Below are 21,548 nucleotides of genomic sequence, written 5' to 3'. Positions count from 1 at the left end.
GCAGTGAGGGGAGGCCCTGTGTGTGTTGTGTATACAGTGTGTTGTACAGCAGCAGTGAGGGGAGGCCCTGTGTGTGTTGTGCAGCAGCAGTGAGGGGAGGCCCTGTGTGTGTTGTGTATACAGTGTGTTGTGCAGCAGCAGTGAGGGGAGGCCCTGTGTGTGTTGTGTAGTGTGTTGTGCAGCAGCAGTGAGGGGAGGCCCTGTGTGTGTTGTGTATACAGTGTGTTGTGCAGCAGCAGTGAGGGGAGGCCCTGTGTGTGTTGTGTATACAGTGTGTTGTGCAGCAGCAGTGAGGGGAGGCCCTGTGTGTGTTGTGTATACAGTGTGTTGTGCAGCAGCAGTGAGGGGAGGCCCTGTGTGTGTTGTGTATACAGTGTGTTGTGCAGCAGCAGTGAGGGGAAGCCCCGTGTGTGTTGTGTAGTACAGTGTGTTGTGCAGCAGCAGTGAGGGGAGGCCCTGTGTGTGTTGTACAGCAGCAGTGAGGGGAGGCCCTGTGTGTTGTGTATACAGTGTGTTGTGCAGCAGCAGTGAGGGGAGGCCCTGTGTGTGTTGTGTATATAGTGTGTTGTGCAGCAGCAGTGAGGGGAGGCCCTGTGTGTGTTGTGTATACAGTGTGTTGTGCAGCAGCAGTGAGGGGAGGCCCTGTGTGTGTTGTACAGCAGCAGTGAGGGGAGGCCCCGTGTGTGTTGTGTAGTACAGTGTGTTGTGCAGCAGCAGTGAGGGGAGGCCCTGTGTGTGTTGTGCAGCAGCAGTGAGGGGAGGCCCTGTGTGTGTTGTGTATACAGTGTGTTGTGCAGCAGCAGTGAGGGGAGGCCCCGTGTGTGTTGTGTAGTACAGTGTGTTGTGCAGCAGCAGTGAGGGGAGGCCCTGTGTGTGTTGTACAGCAGCAGTGAGGGGAGGCCCTGTGTGTGTTGTGTATATAGTGTGTTGTGCAGCAGCAGTGAGGGGAGGCCCTGTGTGTGTTGTGTATACAGTGTGTTGTGCAGCAGCAGTGAGGGGAGGCCCTGTGTGTGTTGTGTATATAGTGTGTTGTGCAGCAGCAGTGAGGGGAGGCCCTGTGTGTGTTGTGTATACAGTGTGTTGTGCAGCAGCAGTGAGGGGAGGCCCCGCCGCCACTTTCGCCCGGCCGGTCACTCTCGGTGTGGAGTGTCTAGGAGCCGTTGGCTGCACTGAACCGTTTGGCTCTTTCTCTTAGTAACAGCTTTTTACATTCTGCCTCAATTCCTCTCCAGCCTAATCACCGGCATCTGCCCCCTCCCCCACCGCCGGCTCCGGACCTACCCCCTCCCCCCGTCCTGCTCTCACCAGGGTAATAACGGCATATTAGCGGCTGCCTGGCGCTCTCGGCTCGGGGAGGGAGCCGCGTCTTCTGCCCCGCTCTGCAGGTAAGTGTCCTTGCTGTGTGTCCGGGGGGGCTGTGCGCCGGGCGGGAGGGGGATGGGCAGTGCATGCCGCCACCATCACCACCGCTGGGGTACCCGGGGCTCTACGTGGCCGCAGCGGGGAATCCCTGCCTGAGGAGCTCACTATCAGCCATGGGGGAGGGGAGCTGCTAACCGCTTCACCGCCGGAGAGGTCCCGCTGCCCATCCCCCACTCTGCTGTGTGACAGGAAGCTGCCTTCAGTGCTGCCTGCTACTACAAGCAGGAAGCACGTGAGGCTGGGGGTGGGGAGGCTCCAGGACTTCTGACCCCCATTAAAATGGTGGGAAAAAAAGTGATTTTGGTACTTGGTGATAAAGTCAGTAATTGGAGGCGCGTTACTCATGGGCGCAAAAATAAAGCTGTTGTGTTTGTTTGGACTGTACGCAGAAACGCTGCGGTCGCGGCGGTGGCGTAAAGTGGTATTCTGGGGGCGCAGTCTGTGGCGTCGGCCGCTCCGCAGAATAATACCGGTCATTACTGGATTTTAATATGTCGCCTGTTACGCAGGTTGTAGGCGAGCGTGTAAAAACGCGTCCGTAATACGGATCCGCATTACCTGCGAATGTCAATTTTTCATCCGTCTTTTCGGGGAATCACTGACCCTATTTGTCCGCTGGTAGTACAAACACGGAGGCGAATACATTGGGCTGCATTTTCAAAACAATATCCGTAAAAATGCGGTTATGTGATTAACCCCGTAGTTACATTACTTCCGTATTCCAGTACCCTCAACGCAGATGTAATACGTAGCAAAAATACGCGCGTCTGCAAGCGGCCTAAGGCTGTGTTCGCATAGCACGGATTTCCCCTGTGGACCGCCCACACGGGACGTACGCAGCGTTTACGGTAGCAGCAAAGTGGGCGAGATTTTAAAAATGTCGTTTACGCGCTGCAGAAAAAATCCACGTAACACCCGTGCGAAATTTGGCACGCAACATATTTTAAATACGCGGAATAATTATCACACCAGATTTTTGGCGCGGATTCCACTTCGTCACCTTCCTCATTAGAATCCGCATAAAAATCTGTGTCAAAATCCGCACCAAATGGAATGTGCGCGGCGGACACGGGCTCTGCGTGAACACTGCCGGAGGCCGCTTTCACACTCTGGCTTTCGCAGCGTCAGCGCCGCGCTATACGCCGTATGACGCCTCCATTGATTTTACTGGTGCTTCATAGACTAGCGTTCGAATGTCACGATTTTCGAGCGCGGTCTGGTCTACGTTGTATTTGCGAACGTCTGTGTGAGAGCGAACTTCTACACGGGCCAACCAATCACAGGTGGTCCCAGCGATGCTCGCTCCTGTGTAACAGCGCAGGAATGGTCACCAGTGAATGAAGAGGATCGGGGATCGCGCCACCCGCCGCCTCCATTTACAGCGAACAGGAGAAAGCGCTTGCGAATTCTATTTTCGTGCGTTTAAGCGCTTTATAACGCCCCTCATCGCCCATTATAATAATGGGGTGAGTTATAAACTACGGTGGAACGCTGTACAATGGATTGAAAACACCGCTCGAAATTGCGGTAAAACAATGCGTTTGAAACGCGGTGTTTTACCGCCGCCGTGTGTGAGAGCGGCCTTAGAGCTACGCCAACCAGCAAGGAGCACTATAGGGTGTGGTCACATGATTGAAATCAATGGATGTGTGTGTCAAAAATCTGCGCATTTATTTGCCTTCCATCTGCCGCGGATCTGCATACGGGTTATCCTCATTCCGTGGGCCCGATTCGCATGCAGTTAACCCAAGTCGGGGCGATATGTCACTTATTCTCCAACGTGTCTTGTGACTCCGTCAGCGCCATACCTCCTGCAGCGCGGACTCCCGTTCACACGTGTAGGACGCTTTATTTGACGTGGATTTGCCACCAATTCAATGCGGAATCTATGGCACATACTGCCGTGTGAACAGGGCCTACGGGTAAGGACGCACTTAATGGCAACCGCAATGCCGCTAACAACCCTGCCATCACACTAGTCCGCGTGACTTGCAAATCAATTGTTAACTCGCCGTCCCTCTTTAATGGCTGAAGAGGTTATAGGTGAACCACCCTAGCCATTAATTTACAGACCACGTTGACGCATACGTGAAGAGAGGTGCCAACTCTCTAGAACTTCCTGGCCGGTCCGTAAGAACGTCCCCTTTCTCCAGTGTCTGTGAGTGCTGTTGAGGCTGGTGGTTCTTGAGCAGGTTGTTATGTCTGTAGTTATATTATCATGGCTTGACAGGTCCCAGTGAACGCTGGTGATGAGGTCCTATCGGTATCTGACCTCGCGCAGAATCTTCATCAAGGTGTCCATTTGTGATTTTTGGAGAAGTTGTCCAGAAAAATTGAGGTTGGTGACCCTGAACATGGGACCGTACCCTAAGGCGCCCTGTCCACGGCTGAGGCGCAATATTGCCAGCGATATTCCGCCGCGAGGGGGGAGCGTATTCAGTGGTGAGCCTATCTAACAGATAGGCTCACCATGGAGAATCGTGACAATTCTCCGCTCGGTGACGCCAGCGCTGCGCATGGAAAGCTTCACACAGCGTGATGCGCCGGCGATTTATCACCCGCGGATCATCGCCCGTGGACAGGCAGCCTATGATAAGTAAGGTAGGGGACTGTCCCACGAAGACAACCCCTCTCTGTAATGTTAGGGCATGTGGATATCCTAGAGGTGACCCCCCTCGCTCCGTGTCCGAGTGTTACATGCTTGGCTCTTCCTCCACTATGTAACAGTACACTTCCCCTGCAGTAGCTGCCAACAATGTCTGCCTGGATGCCGCTTCCCAGCAGTCACAGCTGATTGGTGTTGGTGGGATTTCTGACTTCGAGCCCAATTGCCGGGTTGACTTCAATTTAAAAAGGGATTATCTTTGAAAGACGAGCCCCTTAATAAGTTCACGACCCCATGTGCCATTTCTCATGCAGCAACAGGCTTGACAAGTTGTGGTCCCTTCACTGTCGGGGACCGTTCACACGGGCCGGAATCGGGTCGCACCCCAAGTCAGCAGCTGCAGAATTCCACACGAAAATCTGCAGGTCTAAGTGGGTTTTTATTTGGAATTGCAGGCAGATTTTAACCCATTTTCAATTCCGCATTAAAATCTGTAGGTCGCCTGCGGATTGTGATGCAGAATTTACTGCGGTCAGCAGTGCGTCCTGATTCTGGCCCGTGTGAAAGGTCCCTCCTAGTTACCTCCTATGGTGGTTGTACAGCATTTTGAAGCTACTGCTCAGTAACGCTGCCGCCTTCTCTCGGGTTGCCGGGGTGCAGCACAGTGATGACGTTCCTGAATGTCCGCGGGGCCAGTAGAGTCCAGCGGCTGGGGCGTCTGTTGATAAGCAGCTGCCCAAGTATTGGACGTTGGTCCCAGTCTTCACTTGCGGACAGCGGTAAACATTAAACAGGAGTTCTCTGCTAGTTTTATTGGTAGGTTCTTTTCGGATATATAGATGATTTTTTTCCCCCAGAAAACAGTCAAACGGGTCATTTCAGCGTGAAAAATTCTCCGTGGTCACTTAATTACACTAGTGAAATCCAATTCTCCAGTCATAGCTGCAGCCTCCAGTGTGTCACAAGAGCCAAGTGACGGTGATACAGTTGTCACCCCGGTGTCACCCCTGTCCCATGATTCTGACCACGGGTTTCAGTTACGCTCTGACCCTCCTGGTGACTTTATGTACACATATGAATAATATGTGCAGCTACTGACAACTATGGAGCCATATTCAAAGGTGAAAAGACATATGACTCTCAAACCACTGGTTGGGGAGACTGCGTTAGGAGCTTAAAGGGTACTTAGATTTTTATAAGAAAGGTAGTTGAAAGTCCCTGTTTAACTTGTAAGATCCCTCGTGTTTGACGGACCCGTAAGAAAGAGCTGACTAGCTGCTATCACCAGTGGAAGAGCCGGAAGAGTTCTGTCTGCTGGGACATTAAAGGGGTTGTCCAATTGTAAACTATTGATGGCCTCTAATATGAAGGCGTGCCGCTGCGGTGGGAACGGGGCTGCCTGCTGAAATCGGCTCAGTGGCCCCACAAACAGCTGATCAGAGGGGGTAGCGGACCCTCGCCGATCTACTGTTGATGACTTATCCTATGGAAGAGCCTTCAATAGTTTATAACTGGACAACCCCTTTAAGTATTGCTGGTGAAGTTACTCTTTGACTCATCTATGCTTTAGGCCGAGTTCACACGACCATATACGTAAAACGCTGTGAGTCATGTAGCGTTTTACCGCTGGGAGCTGACTGTGAGCCGGCGTATTCCCGTATATGGCAGCGATTTTTGTACTGCGTTACAGTTTAGCAACAGCGTGCGTGAGATACTAGTCTGACTTTTTGTTTTGTTTACATTTCCCGCTCCGTCGCGTGTATGGGCGCCGCACATACGCAATGTTCATTACACCCCCAAAGAGAACAATGGGCTCTAGTGAACGTAATACGGGCAAAATAGAAGATGCCGCGTTCTTTTTTTACGCATGTATGGCACGCAGTGAATATCCGCAAATGTGACTGCATCAGTGAAAATTCAATGTACTTTCACTGACTCCATTCGCCGCGTATCACGTGCGTGTAATACGTGGTGAAATTACGTTTGTATGAGCCCGGCCTTGGGCTACATTCACACGGGCGAGCGCGATATCGGACAGAGAAACTTGAAGTCACGTTCGCTAGCATTCAATTTTCACGGCTGTGCAAAGCTTTTTGATTACAAGTTGCAATAGGAAAAACCGCTTCGCATCGCATGAGTGCCGTCCAATCTCTTCTAAGGCCCCATAGGAATCAACGAGCGATTCCTCCCAGGGGAATGCCCAAAAATACAACATGCTGCGATTTTTATTTTTTTATTTTTTCTCCCTTGCAGTAATAGGCCCCCTGCACACGGGCGGAAATTCCACAGTGGGATTTCCCGCAGAATTTCCGCCCGTGCCTGCCTGTATAGGATTGCATTCCAAAACGCAATCCTATGCAGACGGTCGCGATTTGCCCACATGAAAACACGCGCAGAAAACAAATCGCGGCATGTTCTATTTCTGTGCGGGTCCAGCACAGAAATGTCACTACCGACGCGCTGACTCCTCTCTGCGCATGCATCGGCTGGGCGGCAGGCAGCACATCAGAGAGCCGGAGCCGTGGGAGAAGGTGAGACCCGCACTGGTCCCTGCAGGGGCGCAGGTCGGGTCTCGCAGCGGGATCCGACCCGGCCGTCTGCAGGCGGACATAAGGAAAAAAAAATCGCTCCTGGGAATGAATTCATTCAAAAGCATGAAAATTCATATTCATGCGAGTTTTGTGCCCGCAAGACTCGCGCAATAATCTCATCTGTGTGAATAAGCCCTTAATGGGAACCCTAACCTGTTGCAATCATACGCACTACGGGGCTATAAAATGAAAACCGCCCCTTTTTACGGTACATTCACACGATGCGGAAACGTTGCGAAATAAACCACAGCAGAAAGTAAACTATTAAACTGAATGGCATTACGGCAAATCCTGTTCACATGCAGTGGCGATATAAAGGCTGCGGATTTCCTGCTGTAACTATACTGTTGGGCCTCATTCACACGACCGTATTCGTAAAACGATTTGGGAGTCATGCAGCGTTTTACCCGTCTACATGAGCGGGCAGAGACCACGTATGGCAGCGGGTTCATGAGATACGCGGTTAATTCTCCACTCGGTTTCATAGAGGGGTTGTGTATGGATCGCCGACCTCATGTAATATATCGCATACGCTGCCCATTCAAAAGTCTAGCGCTCACGCTGCGTGGTATGTGGTGAAGTAGAGCATGCTGCGATCTTGTTCTCACGTGTATCTGCACGCAGTGTTTACACGCTCATGTGAACGGATGAATTAAAGTCTATTTACTTTCATTGACTCCATTCACGGAGTATCACGCCGCTGTGCATCACATGCGTAATATGTGGTGAAAATACGGTTGTGGACATGAGCCCTAACTTCACAACAAATCCGCAATGTGTGACCGCACCAGTGGGTGTTCTCCTCAATGATGTCTATTCACAGGATACATGTTTGATCGCTGGGGGCGCCACACTGATTCCCCTGTGGTCACTAAAATTGGGGGGGCCTGAGCGCCAAACTTGACTCTTTCTGCAAGGGAAAAAAATCACAGCAATATGCTATTTTTCTCGCGTTCCTCGGAACGCATTGTCCACTGCTGTCAGTGGGACCTTACAGACATCACATGGCATTTGCAGGCCGTGCGATGTGAGGTTTCCCATTGAAATCAATGGGAAACCTTTCTGATCATCAATCATGTGTGAAAAACCGCCTGGCATGCGTGGGTAAAACATACATTGATTAGCGTGATACCGGGCAGAGTTTCTCGGGCCAATATCGCACTCGCCCGTGTGTAGGTAGTCTTTAGGGTGGATTTCCACAGGTCAGCTATGGTCAAAATAGTGGCTCAAAGCGGTCACTACAGCGAGTTGTGGGCGTATGAAGGACCTGCGCTATTATGCAGAACAATTGTTTACTCGTTGTTGTTCGCGGCCACGTTAGCGCACATCTCCCTGCACGGTTATTAGTTGTTGCGAGGCAAATGACTGCCTGTGTACGCCAGACGATAATTAATCAACCAGAGACTATTTTTAGGTGAGCTGAAGCGATTAGCGACTGGTGAACAAATTCTCGCTCGTCACCCTGTTGGCGTCCGTGTTTACGTGGAACAGCTGCTGCTTATTTCTGCTCTATTGAGCGATTATTTGGATAATAGCAGTTCTGTGTAAAGTTCTGTCTACTCGGTCACATGGGCCTTAGGGCTCCTTCACGCGGGCGTATTTGTGCACTCAATATGTAGAAAAAGGAACACATTGATGCCAATGGTTTGTTTATATTTCCGTATTTTGCGCAATACGCAATGAGAGACGTAAGGCGCTGCTTATTTCCGCTGGAAAAAAAACACTCTGGAAATCATTAGACTAATTGGACATTTCAAGTGGTGCATCAGATGAACATATCCTACGGGCGCTTCAGTGAAGTATGTGAGAAGCGTGCAAGAAAGCCTTGTTCACTGTGCATAGAAGTTGTGCTGAGGCAACTTAAAAGGGGTTTTCCCACAACTTAAAATTGCTTCCCAGCCACTCTGGCCTTCCCCGTTGCTGCTGACAGGACATGTGACTGCTGCAGCCAATCACTAGCCACAGCAGTGTGGCAGTGATTGGCTGGAGCCGTCATGTGTTCTGGTCAGCAGCAACCAGGAAGGATAGAGAGGCTGTAATACAATTTTCAGCAGTGGGAAAACCCCTTTAAATGGGATGTCTGCCCTCTTTTGAGCTGATGACCTGTTCTCTGGATAGGTCATCAATAACTGATTGACTGGGTCTGACGCTCGGGACCCCAGTCAATCAGCTGATCGTCCATCCTGCTGTCCAGCGCAGTGGGCCAGATGTTGCGGTCAGCACAGAAAGCGTGAACTTCGGCTTCACTCCCATTGAAATTAGGCGCGCCGACTTCTTCTGGCCACTGATGATGATGTCCGTCCCACAGGCTGAATGATCCACTGATGGCTGAGGGTCCCCAGCGGCAGACCTTGTCCATCAACAAGAGGAGGATAGGTCATCAGTTGAGAAGAGGGCAGACAACCCCTTTAACAGTTCATTATATCAGAGGGCTGCATACGTCACATTCAGTGTTGCCCTTTGTAGTAGTACAAGCTGCTGCCGGTGAATGATTTAGAAGCCCTGAGTAGGCCCACGGGTGGATTTAATTTGTGGAATCTGCATGGGTCACCCGCGCGGAAAATCTGCAAATCAAGCCGCTCTTAGGGATACATGGGTGTCCGCAAGTGAAATAAAGCATGCGGGTTTGATTTGTGGACCCTCTGGTCCGGAAAAAAATCGCAGCATGATGCATTTCACTTCAGATCCCGCACAGGCGGCTTCCATTGAAGTCAATGGAAGCCGTTTGATTCGTGTCCCATATGCAATTGAATTTTGGATGGGCCGCGGATTCCACGGGAAAGCAGCAGTATAAAAAAAAGCTAAGTATAAGGGGCTGCAGGGTTCTTGGCCGCGGGCAGGGTCAGTTTCTGCTGCAGTCTCCTGCATGTGGAATCCTATCCGCCCCGTGGACATAAGACCTTAAAGGAGTATGTCACCATGACTGATCCCCTTGAAGATGCCTACAGAGTTGCAGCGTAACTCCACAAACACATGAACATTTGGCTGACAGTTGTTGGTGTGTGGGCACCTTTACGGGTTTTATCATCCAGTAAATCATTAATGTGGATTATGATCGAACATCATATTGATGACTAAGAGTTCCTATTGTTCAACCAATTAAAAAAATTGACTTGGTTTGATGGGTGTAGTGGAAAGAATCCGCTTCTACAACATCACTAGTACTAGTGCTAGGCTCCCTGTATGGAGAAGAGAGGCCTTATGGACCACCTAAGGCTCCTGGGCCCGGGTGCAACCGCATCCCTGCACCCCCTATAGTTATACCTGTGCGTGCTACAATTGTTCCAGTTTAAGGGAATCGGTCACCTACTCTTAGTCCTATAAACTAAGCTTATGAGTTGAAAGTAGGTACCTGCTGAGTCCGGGGATGTAAGTGTTACACTTTTATTTTCCCGATTGTTCCCTCGGTTGAGCGCTGAAAGCCGCCGCTCAATGCATTGAGCGCCGCTGGTAAGTAATCCGCCCGTTCTAATTTTATAATGGAGGACTACTTAGCAGCTTATCTTCTAGGGCTACAAGTAGGCGGCCGTCTCTCTAAGGCCATGTGCGATGTTGGGTAGTTCCAACTCCTACACAATCTTAGGAATATAGGACTATAAAACCCAATAATTGGCAGTAGTTTCCTGCAGTATTTCACTAAACCTGTTTGAGGGATGTAGAAGAGCTTGTGGATGTAAAATCCCTTGTGATTTCATTCAGTCTGCATAACATTCTCACCTGCTAGGTTGGCTTTGGATGTTAATATTGTTGGGACTCGCCAAAATCAGTGCGGGTCCAATGGGCGGTTCAACATAACTGTCCTTTTGTTGTAGAGAGATAAGCTAGCAGGAAGTGTCTGGTAACAGCTTCTCCCCCGCACCCCACTAAAATAAACATGCCAGCTTGAGCATGCAGGCCTATATTTATGGGAAATTCGAGAAGAGTTGGCCAAATTTGCGCTTGGCTAGCCAAAGGCATAACTTGAGGCTTCTTGGACCCGATGCAAACTTTATAAGGGTACGTCCACATGGGATATAATTTCACTGTGGATTGGGTGTAAAACCGCAAACAAACACATCAAAATCCGCATGTATTGCACATGGTTTGGTTGTGGGTTTTGCCCCTTTGCATTGCTGTGAAATCTGCCGCGGCCGTGTAATCTGACTGGGTGTCCGTCCCCCTGCGGGGGTTTTCCACAGCATGTGGGTGATATTCGGTAAACTCTCAGCCCGGTGGCCTGTATTGTAAACGCTGCGGTGCGAAAGCTCCATACAGCAAATTCTCAGCATTTAACGCCATGCTTGATCGTTCCCTAAGGGCTCTCTCGCACGAGTGTTTTCTTTGGCGCGCCACAGGCGCACCTCCCGCATGCCAACAAATCTTCATACACTATCTTGGCGTGTATGCGCCTATAATGTGCAATGAGATAGTACATGTCGCATTTTTTTTTTGTACGCCCATTTTGCGCGCTGGTGCGAGGGACCATTGAAATTAATGTGAAGCTGCTTATCACATGTTCAGCGTGAAAAACCCACGCTTGTAATACATGGTAAAACCGCTCGTGTGAGAGGGTCCTATCAGTTCTCTTTATCTTGGGGCCCGGGCCCACGGCTATAAGCGTAAAATGCTGCTGGTCTGCCTGCAGGTTTACACTTCCGGCAGCGACCACGTATGGCACTGCGCATGCCCGTGACTCACATGTTTACAAACATGCGCAGTGGGTTTTTTTTAATTTCTTGCTCTGTTTAGAGCAGGGATGCTTATGAAAATGTTGCCATACGCAATGTATTGTGTATGGACAGCATATCGTACGCAGCCCTTACTAGTGTATAGGCTCACACTGTGCAGATATGCAGATAAATAGAGCATGCTGCGATCTATTTATCTGTTGGATAATGTAAGAAGTGTGATAAAATAATTCCTTACTAGTAATTATGATATGCACCACTAATGAGTGTAATACTAGGGGCGCTGGACATCAATCTTATTAAAGGTGTTTTCTGAAATTTTTTTAAAATTAGATTGCCCATGTCAAAAAATAATATTAACCCTTTCCAATCCACTGACGTCTAAAGACATTCTGATTGAAGGCTGTACAGCTCCGATGTAGGAAGACGTCTGTCAGGGTATTCTTACTGTAGATTACTGGCCGCTCTGTTGTTGGGGGACCTCTCCAGCACGTCACATACCGCAGTACTGGCTTTAGCCAGCAGATGGCGCCATTGTGTAATGGCAGAAAGAGAAAGCAACCTAGGAAACCCTGAATCCAAAATTGGATGGCAAAGGGTTAATAATAATAAAAGCTCCTACAGTCACCCATCCGGGGTCAGCACTGCATCATGCGTTCACGGGTGTGACTGGTGAGTATTGGATCTTTTATTACTTTTGAACATGAGAAGCCCATTAAAAGAAGTGGGAAAACCCCCTTAAGGTCCTGTGCAGGAAGCGTTTGTCTCTGTTTCTCTCTGATGGTTTATATATATATATATGCAGTCATTTTGCAGTTGTGCTGATTACAACTTGCTATCCTGTGAGCCTGCGAGTAATCTGGGCCTCTCACACTAAACCACGCGCCTCGTTGGCCTTCAGAAGTTTCCACAGGATATGACATCTCATTACTCTGCGACGGCAGCATGTTTCTCATCTGACTATCCCTCGCTACGTAACTATCTGTCATGTAGCCGGCAATTAGAGGTTTGCTGCTATTAGATAACGTGACCAACGCGGAGGTGATCCGCCTGGTAGGTTACTCCTCCATTTAGACAATTGTCTTTGATACAGGCAGACCAATAGTTATGTTTCTAGACCTGTCCCTATGGGAATCCTGATTGTGGCACATTATGTAAAGAGATGTAGTTTCCGACATTGAATGAAAACAGTTTGGTCTTGTCGCTATGTTAAGTCCTCTTTATTAATGGGGTCGGCCTAGTGAAAGAGTTCCTTTTAAAAGGAATGCCGAACACAGAAAATGCATAAATGATATCCCAGATCATATGTACAGCGACCTGGAATCAGTGGTGCTTCAGAACCAGTAATGGTACTACTAATAATACCGTGTTTCCCCGAAAATAAGACAGTGTCTTATATTAATTTTGTTCAAAAAGGTTTAACTTTTTTACATGTATACCTGCCTGGACACTATTTAAATTGACTTTCTTAATTAACTGTTAGCAGGGCTTAATTTTGGAGTAGGGCTTATATTTCAAGCATCCTCAAAAAGTCTGAAAAATCATTTTGCAACCTCAAAAATTCTGGAAAATCACGCTATGTCTTATTTTCAGGGTATGTCTTATTTTCAGAGAAACAGGGTAGCTATTCCTCTTTTAATCGCATCCTTTCCTTTGATCCCATTTCGCATCATATTTACAAATTAAGAGTTTTTTCCAGGTAATTTTTATGGAGGATGTATCCTCAGGATAATCCACTCATCGATAGTTGATCAGCAGGGGTCTGCTGCTTGGACCCCGACGGGTCAGCTGTTCGGGCTCCAATTGTCAGTGCCACAACACACAGGAGCAGAAGCAGATGAGTCCGACCCCTGTGTAATGGGCGGCACTGGTAATTGCAGGCTCCGCTGTGGGAGTTTATGCCTGCAATTACCAGTGCCGCCCACTACAGAGGTAGAGCAGTCTGCTTCCAGTCCATACCCTATATGTTTTGCCAGTGATGGCAGGAGCTAAAACAGCTGATTGGCCAGGGGTTCGAGCATTGAATCAACTATTGAGGACGTATCCCAAGGATATGTCCTTAAGAAAAATTGCCTGAAAAAAACTGTTAAAACTGTAATATGCAGTATATAAAGAAATGTTCCCTATATGTCCTAGGAGATCAGCCATGTCCTCCCTCATTACGTTCCCTCTCCTGGGTCAGTAAGCTTTCTCTCCTGTCCAGTCTGCAGCAGAGAAAAAAGGTTAAGCCCCACCCCCTTTCTAAGCCCTGCCCCTCAGAAGACTATATAAAAATTGATGAGATCAGTAGAAGATTACCCCCTGTGTCTTCTGTACGATTTCTGCAAGCCTGCTTGTTTTAGGATCATTCAGAAAATACTACAGACTGACAACCGGTGAGGGTATATACCGTATATACCGGCGTATAAGGCGACGGGGCGTATAAGACGACCCCCCAACTTTCACCTTATACGCCGGTATTACAGTGGAGAAAAAAAAAATCATTACTCACCTCCCCCGGCGTTCTGTCGCGCTCCGGCAGGATGTCGCTCGCTCCTCGTCCCCGGCGCAGCATTGCTTTCTGAATGCGGGGCTTGAAATCCCCACCTCCAGAAAGCTAATACACACGCCGTCAGCCAGTTACATCCATTCAATGACATCATTGAATGGCTGTGATTGGCTAAAACACACGTGCGCCTTCAGCCAATCACAGCCATTCAATGATGTCATTGAATAGTGTGATTGGCTGAAGCCACGTGTGTTTTAGCCAATCACAGCCATTCAATGACTGGCTGACGGCGTGTGTATTAGCTTTCTGGAAGCGGGGATTTCAAGCCCCGCATTCAGAAAGCAATGCTGCGCCGGGGACGAGGAGCGAGCGACATCCTGCCGGAGCGCGACAGAACGCCGGGGGAGGTGAGTAATGATTTTTTTTTTTTGTATTACCGGCGCATAAGACGACCCCCGACTTCAGAGCAGATTTTTCGGGGTTCAAAAGTCGTCTTATACGCCGGTATATACGGTAGTTCCATATATATGTATACTGATCCAGAGGAAGGCAAAAAATCCCAATGAGATAGAAACCAATTTTCATCATTTTAGGGGGAAAATTTTTCTTTTTACTCCCAATAATCCCTGGATCACCGCCTCTTCTGAAGTAATCAGTGACTATAACATGTAGTAATGTTACACTAACGAAAGGCATCCAGGCCCCTCATCGAGTTTACTATCACCACGTCCTCAGGCAGAGCGTTCCATAGTCTTACTACTCTTACAGTAAAGAACCCCCTTCTGTGTTGGTGATGAAACCTTCTTTCCTCAAGACATAGAGGGCGCCCCCTTGTTACAGTCCTGAGTATAAACAGGTGATGGGAGAGGTCTTTGTATTCGCCTCTGATATATTTATACATAGTTATTAGGTCGCCCCCTCAGCCGTCTTTTTTTCTAAACCAAATAACCCAAATTTTGAACACCTCTCTAGGTATTGTAGTCCGCCCGTTGTGGCAGGAATGTGACTACCTCGGCTACTATGTCCTGAGTGCACTGGCATTCTGGCCTATGTTCTCTACAGGAACATGATACATTTTGAGACCTCTGTGAAGTCAGCACCCCATCTTTCAAAAAAGTTAATTTTTTTATAAGTTCTGGATGCACCCCAAAGAGTTCTAGAGTTCCCAATTAATTTTAAAAATAGTTCTAGCGAATTAGGCAAAAAAATCAACAATGTATCTCTGCGGTGCTAACTTCCAAAAATGATATTACTAAATCAGCAAGAACTTTGTAAATATGGGTATTAGTGCTTTGAGCAATGAGAGTTTTTTTCAGAACTCTTGAGGTGCTACCCAGAACTCTTATAAAATCGCAGGATTTCCCCCAAAATTATTCACACATAATAACTGAAATTTTTTTGATCCAGCATCTAAAAATCAGCGAGAACTTTGTAAATATTGGTTCTAGAGCTTCGAGCATTTAGGGCTCATGTCCACGGGCAAAATAAGAATTAAAATCCGCAGCGGATTTTAACTCTTCTTCTGCCGCGGATCCGCACCCCATAGGGATGCATTGACCACCCGCGGGGTAGATAAATACCCGCGGATCGTCAATAAAAGGAATTTTAAAAAAAATGGAGCATGAAAAAATCCGGACCATGCTCCATTTTCATGCGGGTCTCCCGCGGGGCCGGCTCCCGCGGGCTTCTATTGAAGCCTATGGAAGCCGTCCGGATCCGCGGGAGACCTAAAATAGGAATTTAAAAGAATTACTCACCCGGAGCGGGCGCTGAAGGTCTTCTCTTCCTCACGGCCGCATCTTTCTTGCTTCGGCTCGGCGGATGTGCCCGGCGCATGCGCGCGGCACGTTTCCGACGTGCCGCCGGCGTGACGAATTCATCCGCCGGACGAAAATGAAGATCCGGCCGTGAGGAACAGCTGACCTTCCCCGCCCGCTACGGATAGGTAAATGCTTTTAAATTCTTATTTTCAGCGCTCATGTCCGCGGGGCAGGAGGGACCCGCTGCAGATTCTACATGTAGAATCTGCAGCGGATCTGATTTTCCCCGTGGACATGAGGCCTAAGAGTTTTCTTCAGAACTCTTGAGATGCTACCCAGAACTCTTATAAAATCGCGGGATTTCCCCCAAAAATATTTACACATAATAACTGAAATTTTTTTGATCCGGCATTTGAAAATCAGCGAGAACTTTGTAAATATTGGTTCTAGAGCTTCAAGCATTAAGAGTTTTCTTCAGAACTCTTGAGGTGCTACCCAGAACTCTTATAAAATCGCAGGATTTAAAAAAAAAAATTATTTACACAAATCCGCATGCAGCCACTAATCCCGGGATTAGCCAGCCATGTGGACGAGATTTCTCAGAAATCTCATCCACACGGGACGGCAAATCCGCGCCGCAGCGGCGGCTTCTGCCGGCTTAGACGCAGCGGATTTGCCGTCCCGTGTGGATGAGATTTCTGAGAAATCTCGTCCACATGGCTGGCTAATCCTGTGATTAGCGGCCGCATGCGGATTTGCCGCGGCGAAATTCTGCACAGAATTTCCGCGGCAAGTCTGCCCCGTGTGAACCCAGCCTTAGAAACCTGATTATATCAAGCAAACATGGAGTGGGAATAGAAGTGAAATAAGATGAGAGAGAAGGAGAAAAGGAAAGAAATTAAATGAAACCATGTGGTTAGGTCCGGAGAAAATCGAAACTGGTTCCAGATCATCCAGATAGAGGCACATTTCTCATGTCCTAGTTCGTCTCTGGCACTGAGCTCTTCCATATCTTTCAGGTGATCTAAAGCTTCCCACCAGATTATTCTAGAGGGAGGTGTCGTAGATTACCATATTCTGGGGATTATCTGTTGCATGGCCAGTATAAAAAATCTGAGTAGGGAGCTTTTGAAATGTGCCACTGATCCTGGGAACATAGACAGTACTACTATTTCTGGCGTAAACTGGATCTGAGTTCTGCATACCATGGAGTAAAGAGTGTTGATCTCCTGCCAGAGGGGGCGCATCAGAGGACATGACCACCAGAGGTGAACAAATGACCCTCTTTCCGATTGGCATCTCCAACATTTATCCGGATACTGGGGGAATATCCTGGCTAGTTTCACTGGGGTCTGGTAACATCTTGTTAGTATTTTGTAGTTTAACTCCTGCATCTTGCTAGAAACCGACATTTTATGTGACAGGATGTATGATTTTTTTTCCAAGACTCCTCTGGGGGCGCCACCTAGTTCTCGCTCCCAATTCCTTTCTATGTCTTTCCCGCAATTGCGCGTGTCCGCCTCAACCAACATCTGATATAAAGTCGATATTGTTTGTTGTTCAAATCCCACGATTTTATAAGAGTTCTGGGTAGCACCTCCAGAGTTCTGAAGAAAACTCTTAATGCTCGAAACTCTAGAACCAATATTTACAAAGTTCTCGCTGATTTTCAAATGCCGGATGCAAAAATTTCAGTTATGTGTAAAAAAATTTTGGGAAATCCTGCGATTTTATAAGAGTTCTGGGTAGCACCTCAAGAGTTCTGAAGAAAACTCTTAATGCTCGAAGCTCTAGAACCAATATTTACAAAGTTCTCGCTGATTTTTAGATGCCGGATCCAAAAATTTCAGTTATTATGTGTAAATAATTTTTGGGGAAATCCTGCGATTTTATAAGGGCTCATGTCCACGGGGAAAATATGATTTAGGATCCGCAGCGGATCTCCCGCATGCGGATCCGCATCCCATAGGGATGCATTGACCACCCGCGGGTAGATAAATACCCGCGGATCGTCAATAAAAGTGATTTTAAAAAAAATGGAGCATGAAAAAATCTGGACCATGCTCCATTTTCATGCGGGTCTCCCGCGGGGACGGCTCCCGCGGGCTTCTATTGAAGCCTATGGAAGCCGTCCGGATCCGCGGGAGACCTAAAATAGGAATTTAAAGCATTTACTCACCCGCAGCGGGCCGCGAAGCTCTGCTCTTCCTCACGGCCGCATCTCCCTTGCTTTGGCTCGGCGGATGTGCCCGGCGCATGCGCGCGGCACGTCGACGACGTGCCGGCGACGTGCCGCCGGCGTCAGGAATTCATCCGCCGGCCGAAAATGAAGATCCGGCCGTGAGGAACAGCTGACCTTCGCCGCCCGCGCCGGATAGGTAAATGCTTTTAAATTGCTATTTTCAGTGCTCATGTCCGCGGGGCAGGAGGGACCCGCTGCAGATTCTCCATGGAGAATCTGCAGCGGATCTGATTTTCCCCGTGGACATGAGCCTTAAGAGTTCTGGGTAGCACCTCAAGAGTTCTGGAAAAAACTCTCATTGCTCAAAGCTCTAATACCCATATTTACAAAGTTCTCGCTGATTTAGTAATATCATTTTTGAAAGTTAGCACCGCAGAGATACATTTGTTGATTTTTTTGCCTAATTCGCTAGAACTATTTTTAAAATTAATTGGGAACTCTAGAACTCTTTGGGGTGCATCCAGAACTTATAAAAAAATTAACTTTTTGAAAGATGGGGTGCTGACTTCACAGAGGTCATTTTGAGCCTTCTGACAGCGTTAGGATCTGCCACAGATGTGAAGGAAATTACAAACACATAAAAAAGGGGTATTCTGGTTGTGAAGCGAATTTTTAGGAATTTGAGTGGTGATTGCACCAGATTTTGTCTGAAAAGGCAAAAGTGTGTTTCAAGTGATTAAACATTACCGTATGGTATTCTGACTCTACTGAGACTTTTGGGTCAGGATTTTCCTGAAAATAGTGTAGTAGAGGTGGGGAGTGTTTCAGCCTCTTAGGGTCCCCACTAGACTTTAGTCATTGAACCCACCGATAACAGTGGGGCCGGACGTTTCTGATGTGTGTGGAAGCAGCTCTATTTACCCCTGCCGGATGATGTCATGGCCGTTAAATGTCAGTGTTGTTCCCCAGGAGATAATCATCAGAGCTGCCTGGCTGCGGCTTACCTCCCTGATCACATGAGTGTTTGGCCGGGCTGAGAGTTCATGTGTATGTGACAGATGACCAACTAGAAAGTGACAGCAGTCTGACAGCGGGGCATCAGGTTTTCCGGTGGCAGACTGTAGAGCGCACCCTACTGACTGATACTATTTAAATTTATGGCTTATGTCCTCAGGCGGGTTGGATCCTGCATGCGGTAGCCCACAGCAGAATCCGAACCTGCCCGTGGCCGGTAACCCTGCTTACCTGTCCGGGTCTGTACTGCTGACGTATGCAGAATCGCAGACCAGCGCACATGAGCAGTCCTTTTTTAAAAAAAAAAGACTCCTGCTTTTCAGCAGAATCCACGGCCGTCCGCAATGTCAATGGAAGCAGTCAGTGGGGAACCGCACTAAAATGGAACATGCTGCGATTTGTTTTCCACACGCGGAATCCGGAAAACAGATGCGCATGCCAAAATTCAAGTGCGGATGCCTATGGTTTCCTATGGGCGAATCTTTCACGTGGCTGCACCGCGCGGACTCCGCAATTGAAATTGGCCCTTTTACTTAGTCAGGCTCACACGAGCAGGTCGGATTCTGCATGTGGAAGGCCCGTAGCGGATTCTCGTTGGGAGCCCGGCCGGTGACCCTGCGTACGGCACTTACCTGTATTGCAGATGACTGTGACGGCTCGCAGACAGTCATGTGCGCTACTTCTTTTTTCTTCTTTGTTTCTACTATCCGCTGTTGCTTAGCGAATATCTGCAGCCCATGCGGAATGTTAATTGCGGATGGGCTGCGGGTCTGACGCCTCCATTGACATTGCAGATAGGGTGCCCACGGCCTATCGATTAATGTCAATTCCGGATGGGCCGCAGGTTGGACGACCTCCATTGACTTTAATGGATGCCAACTGCGCAGAGTCTGCAGCAAAATAGAGCATGCTGACACGAAAACTGCGAGCTGTAGATAAACAGCATACGTACGGCTGTGGGAGGCTGAGATGTAATGTCCTCCCCCCCCCCCCTTCATATCCAGCTCGCAGAACTTACTCTTTTTACAATTTTTTACCAGTTGAGAATGCTTATTTTTCTAGGATTTAGACTGGGATTAATGGGTGTAATGGGAATAGACTTGTTTAGTTTATTTTTACTGCATTTAAATAGGAAAACGTTGTCTCATCCCCGCTTCAGAGAGAAGGAAGCTTTTGTAAAGCCGCGTGCTAAGGTGCGCATAAATGATGAGTATTCATTATCATGATGTCACTGAAATACTCAGTTCTCTCCAATGGAAATCTGCTCCAGCATTACTACTGGGGGGGTGGAGGGGAATCACCATAAATGTAAAGGCTGACTGAGGCTGCATGGAGGCGCTGTGGTGCCCTAGTAGGATCCTAAAAGAATGGCCCCCAATATGGCCGTGTACAGTGGTACTTTTAGTATGGGACTCCATGTGCTACCAAAGGGCTCCTGGCTCTGGAAGGAATTAGGGGCTGTGTAAATTAGTCTTACACCTGAATTTTCAGCTTTTGTATGAAATGGACTTTAAAGGGGTTGTGTCATTAGAAAACAAACATTCTTTACTCCCCTATTTCTCCCCTGTCAGTCTTCTTACTGCATCTCCCCCCCCCCCCCCCGATCGTCCCCTGCAGTCCCGCGGGTCACCTCACTACAAGCCGGATGATTTTTCTTCTTCCAGTGATGAAGCGTCCATCCTCTGCAGTCTCCTTCCAGCAGGTCAGTGTAGGTTACGTTACTAGTGATGTAGCCTAGCAGGGAGTGCCGAGCTATTGTAGAGACTGTGCATGTATGCTGTCTCTCTGCAATAGTATATGAACTCGCACATGCGCAGTCTCGGCAATAGATTGGCATCCCTTCCTAGGCAGTGAACATAAAGTCACTAGTGATGTAACCTACACTGACCTGCTGGAAGAAGAATGCCGAGAATGGACGCTCCATAACAGGAAGAAGAGGATGCATTCGGCTTGCGGTGAGGCGACCTGGGGACTGGAGAAGATCACAGAGAGAAGATGCTTGAAGAAGGCTGCCTGGGGGAGGAATAGGTGAGTATTGATTTTTTTTTTTTGACTAGCAATTATACATCAGTAGGAGCAGAAGTGAATGTGAAGTCATATCTGTACATACTATAGAGGCAACATCCTCTAATACTTTAAAGGGGTTTTCCAGAATATAAAAAAAATTGTAAGGCCTTAAAATCATGTGAAATGAACAAAAAGTGAATATTCACCTATTCCGGCGGCTCCCTATCCAGCGCCGCAGCCTCCGTGCTCGCTGTATGGAGGTGTCCATGGAAGAATCGCTGCTGAAGCCTGTGACTGGCTGAGGAGTCACTATGAACGGCACGTCACGTTCCTGCTCGCCACTTCCTCCGGGTCCTGTGCGGCGGGAGCTGCCAGAATTGGCTGGGTATTCATTTTTCATTTTCTTTACACTACTTTAAGGCCTTAGAATTTTTTTTTAAGTCCTAGAAAACCCGTTTTAATGTTGTATTTGCTGAGTTGATATTCTCACGTGAGTTTTAGACTTCGGGAGATGCATGAAACGAGCACAAAAATACAACCCATTATTTGCAGTGGGTGTATTTACATGTGCGATTTAAAAAAAAAAAAAAAGTATTTTTTAAAATTTTTTCAGCGATTCTGCGAGATAGAACGTGCTGCGATTTTTCCATTTATTTTTTTGGGGGTAATCTCAGACTATTTCCTGTGGGAGTGAAAAAATATCGCATTGACTCACATGGAGATGCCACTTTTCATGCGAGTGCAATGCAATTTCTATTTTTTCTATAGGAGTAATGTGACTTTCATGCATGTGAAACTTGTATGTTCTCACG

General features: G+C 48.1%; 1 protein-coding gene across 1 annotated transcript in view; it reads left to right on the top strand.

The window, feature by feature from the left end:
- The first annotated feature begins 1,221 nt into the window (after positions 1-1,221).
- The window catches only part of TBL1XR1 (TBL1X/Y related 1), a 96,934-nt gene continuing 76,607 nt past the window's right edge, over positions 1,222-21,548 (top strand). Inside the window, exon 1 of the mRNA XM_066601365.1 lies at positions 1,222-1,385. The gene's annotated coding sequence lies outside the window, so the exon portion shown is untranslated. The remainder of the gene's footprint in view (positions 1,386-21,548) is intronic.

Source organism: Eleutherodactylus coqui, chromosome 1, assembly GCF_035609145.1.
Source record: "Eleutherodactylus coqui strain aEleCoq1 chromosome 1, aEleCoq1.hap1, whole genome shotgun sequence".
NCBI lineage: Eukaryota > Metazoa > Chordata > Amphibia > Anura > Eleutherodactylidae > Eleutherodactylus > Eleutherodactylus coqui.
The sequence above is the reverse complement of the archived record's forward strand: the minus strand, read 5'-3'. Positions and strand labels throughout refer to the sequence as shown.